Here is an 11664-nt window from a genome sequence, read left to right on the forward strand (position 1 = left end):
CGCTAGATCACTTAAAACAACTCGAGGAATAGTGATTGACTTGGGTTTACAGACCCCTGTTTTACTCATAGGAGCAACTTTCTGACTGCTAACCTTTGTCCTCTTCTCCTTACTAGCTTCCTCATGATTCTCCTCCTGTCCATGAGGTCTGATATTTTTCGATTTTTCTGTATTCGTAGCCTCTGAGGCCACCTCCGTTGGTTTCTTGAAGCTATGCGATCCAGTTCCCTTGCTCATGTCCGCAACCACTTGTCTGTAGGAGGGAGCTGAACTCCCTCCTCCACGCCCCGCCATGGTGACCAGCGACAAAACCCTAAATCAAAACCATAGTTAAGGATCTTCTGCCCAATCGTATCCAAAATCACCTAACAATATTTACAATTAGCTTTACATTTACATTTTCTTTTAATGATTGTTGTCATATTCTAACAAAACTCATTTTTGGTTCTGACAAATACTTACTCAAACAAAAATAGTTGGCGACCCTCGTTTAAGTGATGTGCTAGGTTTCTATTATAGTAATGAATTATATTGAATGCTTTGCACCATTATTAGTCTGGAGAACACACCGTGATTTATTTGCGGAGAGCCACTGGCTCACAAATATATACAAGCAGACCAGAACAACACAACTGAAGCCGTGAAGAGTTTATGACCAAGAGGAAAAAAATAGTTGCCAAAATGGGTATGGAAGGCCTGGGATTGAATTTATCTGGTCACTCTGAATTAGATACATAAAAGTCATTAAGGTATGGAGACACTGTATCTTCTTCTAGGATCTGAACTACTTGGTTTATTGTTGGACGTTCTTTAGGATTGGAAGTTATGCACCTCACAATGATTTGTAGAACCACCTTTACAACCACAATCACAACGCGTATCAACAATTTCTTCCAGCCTATTTTTCCTCAAATAGTGTGTTCACCTGCATTTGGAATGGGGATATCAATGTCATAGTGTGTATTCCATTCTATACTCAATTAGAAATGTAGTTGTCTAATCATGATGGTGAAGCTAGTAGTCAAAAATTGCATACTGGGCATTTTAAATCACAAGTTCTTAGATTACTATGACTTTAAAATTAAATTATCATGGTATCTATGACTTTAAAATTAAATTATCATTTTAATTATAAAATGATAAAATACAACATAAATTACCCATCCAACAACATTCAAACCTTTGATTACAAATTATTGGCATGTTGGCCATTTGCCACTGAGCAACTCTAACAAAACAACTCCAAAGTTGTATACATCAGATTCCTCTTTTGCTCACCCACTTTGCAGATACTCTCTCAATTGACTGTCATTGGATAAAAATATATGACTACCTTTGGTGATACAAAATCTCTAAATCCTAAAAAGGGGTAGAACTAAAGGAAATCAGTACTTGGTGCCAAGCAGCCAAATGTGCCAACTATAATGGTGGCCACATGTGTCTCATCGTCTTCCAAGAATTTGGAAGACCGAAGTCTGATACATGTGACTCCAAATTCTCAACCAGCAATATATTGTTGGGCTTTACATCACGATGTACAATGCGAGGATAGAAATCATGGTGCAGATAAGCCAGATTTCAATCTGCTCCAACCGTTATTTTTAATCGAGCACTCCATTCTAGAGTTGATTATGTTTTTCTATGGTTTGGACAACATTGGTAGGACTACTTGCAAATTGATTCCAAACACCAAAACTCTAGACGCCAGACAATATTGAAAATATTATAACCTACCTTAAAATCAGAACTAAAGTCATCTCGAAGGATTTCCATGAATTTCACAAATTTAGCATTGCCAATATACTAACCATGTAGTAACTCGTCCAAGCTTCCCAGAGGCAAGTAGTCATAGATAAGAAGTTTGGCTGATGGACAATTGCAATAACCTCACAAATTCACAAGGTTTCTATGTTTGATGTTGTCCAAAATATCAAGCTCTCTTTCAAAGAGGCAATCTAATCTTTACCCCATTGTTCATAATTTTCTTCACTACAAACGCACTATTGTCATCCATCACTAATTTCTAAACAATACCAAAGCCTCCAAACAAAATGATATCAATATCATCAAGTGTTTCAATTCTCTGTATTATATCCTGAGATGTATGTGGCTGATCTCCATGGAACATGACCAGCTTATCATCTATGATATAGCACATTTGAAAGAGATTTTTATCAATTTCCACCTGATAAGTTGAAAGAGATTAGCAAATATACTTGTTGGATATCTATTTGCTGTAGGAGTTGCTGCTCCATTTTAGTGTAAGGTTGCTTGACCCCATCATTCTTGTACAAAAAATAGTACCATAAGAAGAACAGGACAGCAAGAGCCATGCCCATTGTCATCATTGCTCCAATGAGGATTCTGTTTGAAACTCACTCTAATGGCTTAGTTGATGCTGATAACATCCAAAGAATTCAGTAAATCAAAGTCAAAATATATCAAGATAAGTTCCAAATTGTCCAAGACACTACGCAACAACAGTGGCACAAGGGTAAATTCAAGTTCAAAACTCTTGGTAGGGAAAGGGAAAATGAGCATATAAGACACCAATCTGAAGTCTTGGATATATTCCCTGGATCTACATCACAATTTGAGTTGGATATTATAGCAGGGAATCCCAATGAATTCTTGCAAAGTGTGTCCAATCGTTGACCACATAAAGCCAAGTTTCCCAGGAACCTAAAAATCACATCCAAGAAGTTATCGTCTTAGATTTTACAACAATAAACATGTTTCAAAAATTCAGACAGAAAATTATTTGAATTTAACAAGAATATTATTTTCCTACTTGTTGATAAATCAGAATATGTTTAAACAATTTACAAAATATATATTATAAATCAAAATAGGAATTACTTGAAAGGATATCAGTAGATACTTAAAAAGGATCCAATCACAATAATTTCTATGCAAGGTTAGTTATAAACTTGGAAAAAATCTTTAACACAGATTTATGAATCAATTTTAAAATTAATCTAATTTAAGGGTTTGCCAAAAATGGCCTAACACATAAGGATGATTGTAATCATGGCAGTGACATACCTTTTGACTGTCTGTCAAAATAGATTTGATGTTCTGAACGTAAGTTCCACGATTGTACTCGCCCTTTAGGAAAATATGTTCCACTCGATAGTACTAAGGTCGACCTGGTTCTTCCTAATTATGTGCTTTGCGTCATCACTGTGCCACCCCTCCACTTTCTGCACCCACTACCTCACGGCCTTGTTAATCACAGTGCCTTTCCCTAGATGATTATGTTGGATCTCTGTGTATAGATACTCCACAACTTTCTCTGTAATGCCTGGACAATATTGTGATTCTGGCATGGACTGTTGGGCTTCATTGGGGAACCACCCATTCCCCATGGTCATGTTATTTACCCATTGTGCACTGATTGGCACCTAACTAGTTGGTGGATGGTTTTTCATCCTTCCAGAATAAAATGTAATAGTTTTGAATAAGAAATCATTGTGTTAATATCTAAAAATTATGATATTAATATTGACACTGTATCTAGAAATTATAGTAGAAAATCTATAAGGAGGTTATCCATTGAGCATTGTATTGTGCAAAGTCTGCAATAAGACTTTCAAGTTATGGTCCAATCAAATAATCAAAAAAATCATTTTTCCTAATAATATTGAAAAATAATATTTTTTTTTCAAAATTTAACATTATAATCTGTTTGAATCTGTTGCATGTAAGATTCTGCTACAACAGAAAGGCACCCAAATCAGCCACAAGTGTGCACAATGTTGTGGAAGGCTATCCAAAGTATATGCTCAAAAAATTTCCCTAATCATGGTAATACTTTCCCACTGGTACTTTTTCTGGGATACAAATAAGAGGACTTTATGGGCATTCCCATTCCTTGTAAGGCCTGGATATATTTGCTTATTTATGGCTCTGAAATTTGCCAATATTATACTTAAACTTCAATGGCTTTGTCATAAGCTTTCTAGTCTGAAATCAATGATCCAAATAAGATCTCAGACTCCATTGGATCGTCCAGGATTTTAGATTAAGCTGAAGATCTATATTCTGAATTCAGGATAAACATCAGGCATCCATAAACATACTTTTAGAAAAATGCAGTCAAAACATTAAGCATTTCACAAAACATTGTCCCCATGAATTTCAGTTAATTTTCCAGGATTTTAGATTAAGCTGAAGATCTATATTCTGAATTCAGGATAAACATCAGGCATCCATAAACATACTTTTAGCAAAATGCAGTCAAAACATTAAGCATTTCACAAAACATTGTCCCCATGAATTTCAGTTAATTTTTCTTAACCATGGTAAACAGATTCTGCACTCTACAATAATTTCTACAGGAAACTAAAGAGCAGAAAACTTAAAGCCACTCAAAACAGAACTCAGTAATTAATGCTAGAATCTATAAACACGCACTGCAGAAAATATATGACAGAAACACAGTAAATTGACTGTCAAAACCTGTTACTGCTACTTCTGCAAAGAAAAATCCACTACAAGGCAAACAACAAACTACTGACTGTTGTACTGAAAACTAAATTTACAGATCCATATGCTAGCCTTTCTCTTATAGAACTGAGAAGGGCATGATTAGAGTTTTCAAAAATAAACCTATCGCATACATCTCAAGATCCACATGAGACTAGCTGAATTGCTCCAAGGAAGAAACTCAGATTCCCTTGAGATCTGCACTCTGGCTAACAGATAATCCAAAATTAGGAAAACTGCTATACATAAAACTGAGACTTTATCTAAACTTAGAAAAACACCTTATCTTCAAAACTGGAAATTGAGGAACCTGATCTTATCCTATCCTATCTATAGCAAGCACATGCATGTTTGCACGCACCCTCACTGCTGGAAGCCTAAAATTAGTGATGTAACCTCTAGCCTTCTTTGATGTTGCACCCTCATCTATAGATCACCATACAGCTTGGAAGTAAAATCTGTTTGAATCTGCTGCATGTAAGATTCTGATGCAATAGAAAGGCACCCAAATCAGCCACAAGTGTGCACAATGCTGTGGAAGGCTATCCAAAGTATATGCTCAAAAAATTTCCCTAATCATGGTAATACCTTCCCACTGGTACTTTTTCTAGGATACAAATAAGAGGACTTTATGGGCATTCCCATTCCCTGTAAGGCCTGGATATATTTGCTTATTTATGGCTCTGAAATTTTCCAATATTATACTTAAACTTCAATGGCTTTGTCATAAGCTTTCTAGTCTGAAATCAATGATCCAAATAAGATCTCAGACTCCATTGGATCGTCCAGGATTTTAGATTAAGCTGAAGATCTATTTAGACTATATCAGACTAATCAAACTATTAATCTCTTAAGAAAGTTTAAAATTTGAGATCTGGGCATTGTTGATGGAATGGTTGCAAGGTAAAAAAAAAAGTCCCTATCCTAAGAAATTTACACTGAAATAAAGACCCTATTCACCATGACAGTGTTAAAATGCTTTGAGATAACTTTAAAACAAACTTATCCCCAATTAAAAACCTACCAATTGCATGTGTTAAAAGGATTTTATACAGAAAAGAAAATCAAGTCATAATCCAAAAGCCAATTAACTTGTATTTCCTTGTTTGATGTACATTTGAAACAAACCTGTTTGATTCAGTCATCACATCTGTGAATATCTTTTACATACATGTGACATTGAAATTGCACTATTGTTTGGTTGTTCTGAAACTTTGTTTACCACCAAATAATAAAACCAACACCACCTGAACAACAATATATGCAATGAAATGGGCAGTGCCAATCAGGCAATGAAAGGGGTAGTGTCAATGAGACAAGATGCTCAATCTTACAACACAATTGAATATGAGAAGCATCCTAAGTATACTTCAGTTGTGCAAACTATAGAAGCTCACCTTTTGAGATTAGGCAGTTCACCAGTATCAAAACTGAACTAACTTTTAGATAACAAGACTCTTTAAACCATCATCTTGGTTCTCTAGGAGGTAGACCTCAGTTTCTCTTGGAGCTAGCTGTACCGAATTATTTTTTCATAACTTCTGGAGCTTTTTCTTAATCCAAAGAATTGGAGTTAGCAAGTCATAAGATATGCCCAAGAAAGTGCTCGTAATAAGGGAGGCAAGAGGAGAGACAATACCTGAAAAAGATGCACTCATATAGCGCTCAGTCTTCTTGTAGTCATTACCATCCATATAACATCGACCCATCCCAAATATGGCACCCTCCAAGGATGACTCCACCTATGCCCACAGAAAAATCAGATTGACAAGGAAAAAACAGAATGGTTTTACCAATGCGATCCAATGTTCTCCTGACTCCCGAGACAGTCAAATGGCTTTCAAACTTGGAAAGAAAAGAAAGAGCTAGAGGAATGACCAAGAACATGCTCACAAAAGTCCACACATTTGGCAAAAACTTGCAAATTAAATTCGCTTCGCAGCTGGAGCTTTGCACCCAACCCAACCACAACACAACAATGTCCTTGGCCTCTGCATTGGTGATTCTCGCACAATCCATAACGCATATTATTGATAGCAGTGAGCTACAAAACAAAGCCAGTATGAGAAACCCCCACAATCATAGCCACTCAGCGCAATTTCATCAAAAATTTGCCAATACCCAAATGGTGTCAATATATATCCGTAATTATTGGATCTCTCTCAACCTTCCAATGAGTTTTTTCAAGTTGAAGCTCCATAATAGCTACAAAGTTTTCAACTACCCTCTTTTCATTAGTTCTTGCATCCTTGGGAGGTCTCCACTCTGAGAAGCACCTGTAAATCCGCACGAGGGAAAGGCCGAGATCTTTTGCATCGCATTTCCCTGGAAGTAGTGTTGAGCGAGGGTAAGTGTGAGATCTACTGTCGCATTTCCCTAGAAGTAGCGGTAGCACCAAGCGAGGGCAAGGGCGAGGTCTCCACTCCCAAAAGCACTTATAAAGCTGAGCGAGGGCAAGGGCGAGGTCTCCACTCCTAGAAGCACCTGTAAAGCCAAGCAAGGGCAAGGGCGAGATCTGTTGGGTCGCATTCTTATCATTTGTAATTAAATTTCTAACTAATTTAATACCGTACTGTACCAATCGAATCAATTGGATGGCTAAAATTATTTTAATCGTCTAAGACTTAAATCAAAGGCTCATAAATGTACTTGTAACCTAATAGAAAAGTTGATTTCATAGGGGAATGCCTTAAGGCGTAATCAGATTATGGGAAAAGCGACATGCATCTGCAGGAGAGATTGAAAAGAATTATGACATTGTTGATAAGGCTTCCATATTTTTTCTTGGAGAAATACCACAGTAAGAAGTGAACTCCACGATGGTAACGGTCTTAGCATTTAGGAAAGGTTATGCAAGATGTTTATATCATCATGCAAAACGAATGGTAGTATTCCACCATGCAGGTAAATGCAGCCAAGTAGCAAACAATTGAGATCATAATATGTATTAGTTGATTATTTGTTTACACTCAAGATAGAATAAACCAAAAAACCTATAATTCATGATCCTTTACTACATAATTGAACCATTGCCAAAAGTCAGGATAACATCAAGAATTAGTTAAGATGTGTACTTCAATGACTTAGAACATTCCTATAAAGACCTGTACTTCACAAATATGGAATGGCAATTTTTCTAGATTTCTATATCTGAATTAACTTCATAAAACTAAGCATATTAGAAGTTAGAACTAAATACTCATTTGGTGACCTAAGTTAAGTCACAAGTACAAATATATATATATATAATTTCCAATTTTATAATAAAACTTTATAAATGTAAAAGCCATCCCATATTAAGATTAATTTCATTTAAAAAAATCATGGTGTGCATTTCCCATCTTATAAGAAACCTCGCAAATGTTTACTGCTTCTACGTAAAAAAACATTGTATATTAAGATCAATTTCCTTATCTATAATCTTGATGTGCATTTAATTCGCCGATAAGCGTATATATATGCAACTAAATGTGTTGACTTTTTAAATTGATGGCCAGGATTCGTTTCGTGAGAGAATATGCTTCGTCTTAGAGCTAGTCCACGGCTGGTACTTCAATATGGGTTAATGGAAACGACCGTTCAACCACGTTGCATCCATTTCAAATGTGGCGACGAATTATTCTTAAAACATTAAACTCGAACAGTTGTGAATGGTTGGCTTTAGTATTATGGGTTATAATGGATTTAATAAATTAGTAGTGTTTTATGTGATTTTTTTAAAGTTTTTTTTTTGGATTTTTTGATTTTTTTTTTAAATTTAGTACGAATTCACTGTAATATGTTTTATGTTTGATGAGTAAATTTGTATAATAGAAATATTTTAGGGTTTTTCATAGTGTTGAATCTATATGTTTAATCAAAAAATTAGTTTAAATAATATATATCAAAATACCACCATAAATTTTTCACGAAAATTCTAAAAAATCACATTAAAAATAAAGGATTAATAAATAATTAAAGTTATTTGAAACTACAGTTTGTGCTGATCTTCACGCCACCCGCTCCTCGATTCTCTCTTGAACCTTCGTGCTTCGACCGAGGTTGGGCAAGATCTCCAACCTGAAATTCCTGTTCAAAATACGCTGCATGTGAGTTGCAGGATTTTTTGGAGAAACAATCCAACAGAAATGGGCGAAATGATCCGACGTAAAGTGAGAAGCCGGAAAAGTACAGTTGGACATCGCTGGACGCTGTTGTTTTTGGCGATTATAGCCGTGCTTATCTTTGCTCTGAAGCGTTGGGTATGATCAGTTTCGAATTAAACTTTATTTCACAATTTATTCTATATGAAACTTTGAATATAACCCTTAATTGAAATTTCATCTTAACAGTCTGATGACAAGCTGGGAAGGACGAATATTGCCCACCAATATGTTTGGGTCGCTTCCGAATCGGGACATGTTAATGAAATCCCCACATCATGGGAGAGAATAGCGTAGAACCATAAAATGCTCAACTGTTCGCCCAACGCTGTGTTCTCACAACAAGGGTGTCAAGTTCTGGGACTGGTTCAGTTTTAACTTGAACTGTAACATATGTATGGAATATTTCTCATTTTTGTGCTGCTGTATTGGAACGTCCTTCCTCAAATCTTATGAGCCGCGAACTTCTCTATCCCTTATTTAATCTCTTTGCAAGAGGAACAATAATGATATTTTCATTTAAATTGATAGGCCTTTTAAAGCAAGCAGGGCATATTTTGATTAGGGATCACCCATAAGAATCCAATTTCATTTATGGAATACATTTTTCATTTGGATATCAAGTAATTTGATACGTAACCTATCATGTGGTATCAAAATGTTGTCGGATGCAAATGCAAAGCCACTGGGTATATGAACCCTGTAAAGGTTAGTTTTTGTCTATTGAGAATTTTTGTATCCCCGCTAAGTTTTTGCATAGATTATGAATAAAGATAAGTGATGGGCTAACTTCTTAAAATCATATTACCTAAATTCTATGCGGTCAGTCCCGTCATGTCCTTTGCAGTATTCGTAGTATTCGTTTCACTGTGATTTTTTGGAGGCACAAATAACAAACAATTAGGCAAGCCCAGTTCCATACTCAAGGTTTACACTCAATCTCATGACCAATTGTATTTTATTGGAAATAAATTCATATAAATATTTTGGTCAAAACAAAAACAAATTGAATATTACAAAGTGTGAGTTAATTGTGAGTCGTAAAATAGAAGTTAAATTAGTTATCAAACTGAATGAGAGAATTAATAGTGAGCTAACAATTAGTGGTGACACTAGTGAGTTAACACTTAGTGGTGACACAAATGAGCTCCACCAGTACTACTCTAGTTAAATGATTTAACTCATGAGAAACTCATGCATGTAGATTATGAGAAAGACTCACTTGAGACTAGAGTGCAGGGACAGTGTACCATTTGTTTTATATTTTTCTGAGTTACAGGTATAGTGCATGCATTTAGATACTTAAGGAATTGCGCAAATTTTTAAAGGTTTTATTTCTCTTTAAATACAAGCTATCATTCATAGGAATTACACATTGGAATAGAGACTTTGAGAGCTTTTGAAGAGGCTAAGCTTTGGCCTTGAACTTGCTTATGATTTGAAGATTGAATCGATTATGAAAGACTCAGTTGACACTAGAGTGTAGGGACAATGTATCATTTGTTTTATATTTTTGAGTTGCACCGATAGTGCATGCATTCAAGAACTGATACTTAAGGGATTGCGCAATTTTTAAAGGCTATATTTATCTTTAAATACAAGTTATCATTCATAGGAATTACGCATTGATTGCGCAATTTTTAAAGGCTATATTTCTCTTTAAATACAAGCTATCATTCATAGGAATTACGCATTGGAATAGAGACTTGGAAAGCTTTTGAAGAGGCTAAGATTTGGCCTTGAGCTTGCTTATGAGTTGGAGATTGAATTTATTGAGTTCTCAATTGTTCTAGAGAGAAAAAGCATTGTACTTTCATCTTGATTTTCCAGATTAATACAAAACATATAGTGGGTTTTGAGTTGTGGCTTTCCCCGAATATTTATTGTGTATGTGTCTTTGATTCTCTTCCTCTATTGATTATTGTTTGCTGGATGTTTATGGGCTTTTGCTCTAAAGAGTAGAAGTAGACTCTTATCGAAGTCGTCTACATAGGCGGAGGAATTGCACGGACGGCCAAAAGTGGTCGGAATCGAGGCAAAAAAATAATTGCCTGGCCAAAAGTGGTCGGAATCAAGGCAAAAAAAATTCAAAATATCTTGTAGAAGTAGTGTTTGAATCATGTTTTTGATGGTGGAAATGGATTTAGCACCATCAAAAACGTCTAGGACACCTAAAATTCTAAAGTTTAACAACTATAACTTGGATTTACAAAAACCCTTGTCGGATTTTCTCTAAATATGACCGGAATTTCCATAACTTTCTAGGCAATTCCTCCGGCTAGTTAGACTATGGCGATTCTTATATTTTGTTTTAACAAATTGCATTAGCTTATAAATTTACATAGTTTCTACACTTTAAAAAAACAAAAACATTACCCAAATCGAATAAATGGTGAAAAAAAAACTAGAAATTGGGTAAAACTTTTGCTATTAGACAAATAATAGAAATTACTTGTTTCTTTCTTGCCTTGAGCTATATAGCATTCTCCACACTCTTCCATGGTGCCCATGTTATTAACAAACATATGTAATCTCAGATTTAGAGTTTTTCCTAGAAATTGATAACAGTTTTTTGCATTTTCCAAAATTTACAATCTAAAATATGTAGCATTCTCCACACTCTTCCATGGTGCCCATGTTATTAACAAGCATATGTAATTTCAAATTTAGAGTTTTTCCTAGGAATTGAAAATAGTTTTTCGCATTTTCCAAAATTTACAATCTAAAATATTTACCATGAGCATAGTATTGAATTAACATGAGCCTCATAGAGATCAAATTTTTTGACCTGTAAACTTTTTAGAGTGCAAAATACAATGTGTTATTTTTCATTGTTTAAATTGATTTTTGAATGCTAAATCAAATAAAAAAATTAGCCATAAAATTTAAATTTTGAATGATAAATAGATTACTAATAAGACCAAATAGAATTTTTAATCATAACCATATAATTTTTTATTTTACATATAGATATGTATGAAGTTGGTATTCATATAAATTAATTAACATAGATCTTCAAATAGTTTATTTAAAT

The 11664-nt window shown here is 34.8% G+C and overlaps 1 pseudogene; it reads right to left on the minus strand.

Moving 5' to 3' along the window:
- Positions 1-716: 716 nt before the first annotated feature.
- LOC149169116 (LRR receptor-like serine/threonine-protein kinase FEI 2) lies at positions 717-3368 on the minus strand (annotated as a pseudogene).
- Positions 3369-11664: the final 8296 nt, after the last annotated feature.

Source organism: Pinus tabuliformis, chromosome 4_2 (assembly GCF_031772625.1).
Source record: "Pinus tabuliformis cultivar Carrire ecotype Pingquan chromosome 4_2, CPIR1, whole genome shotgun sequence".
NCBI classification, from domain to species: domain Eukaryota; kingdom Viridiplantae; phylum Streptophyta; class Pinopsida; order Pinales; family Pinaceae; genus Pinus; species Pinus tabuliformis.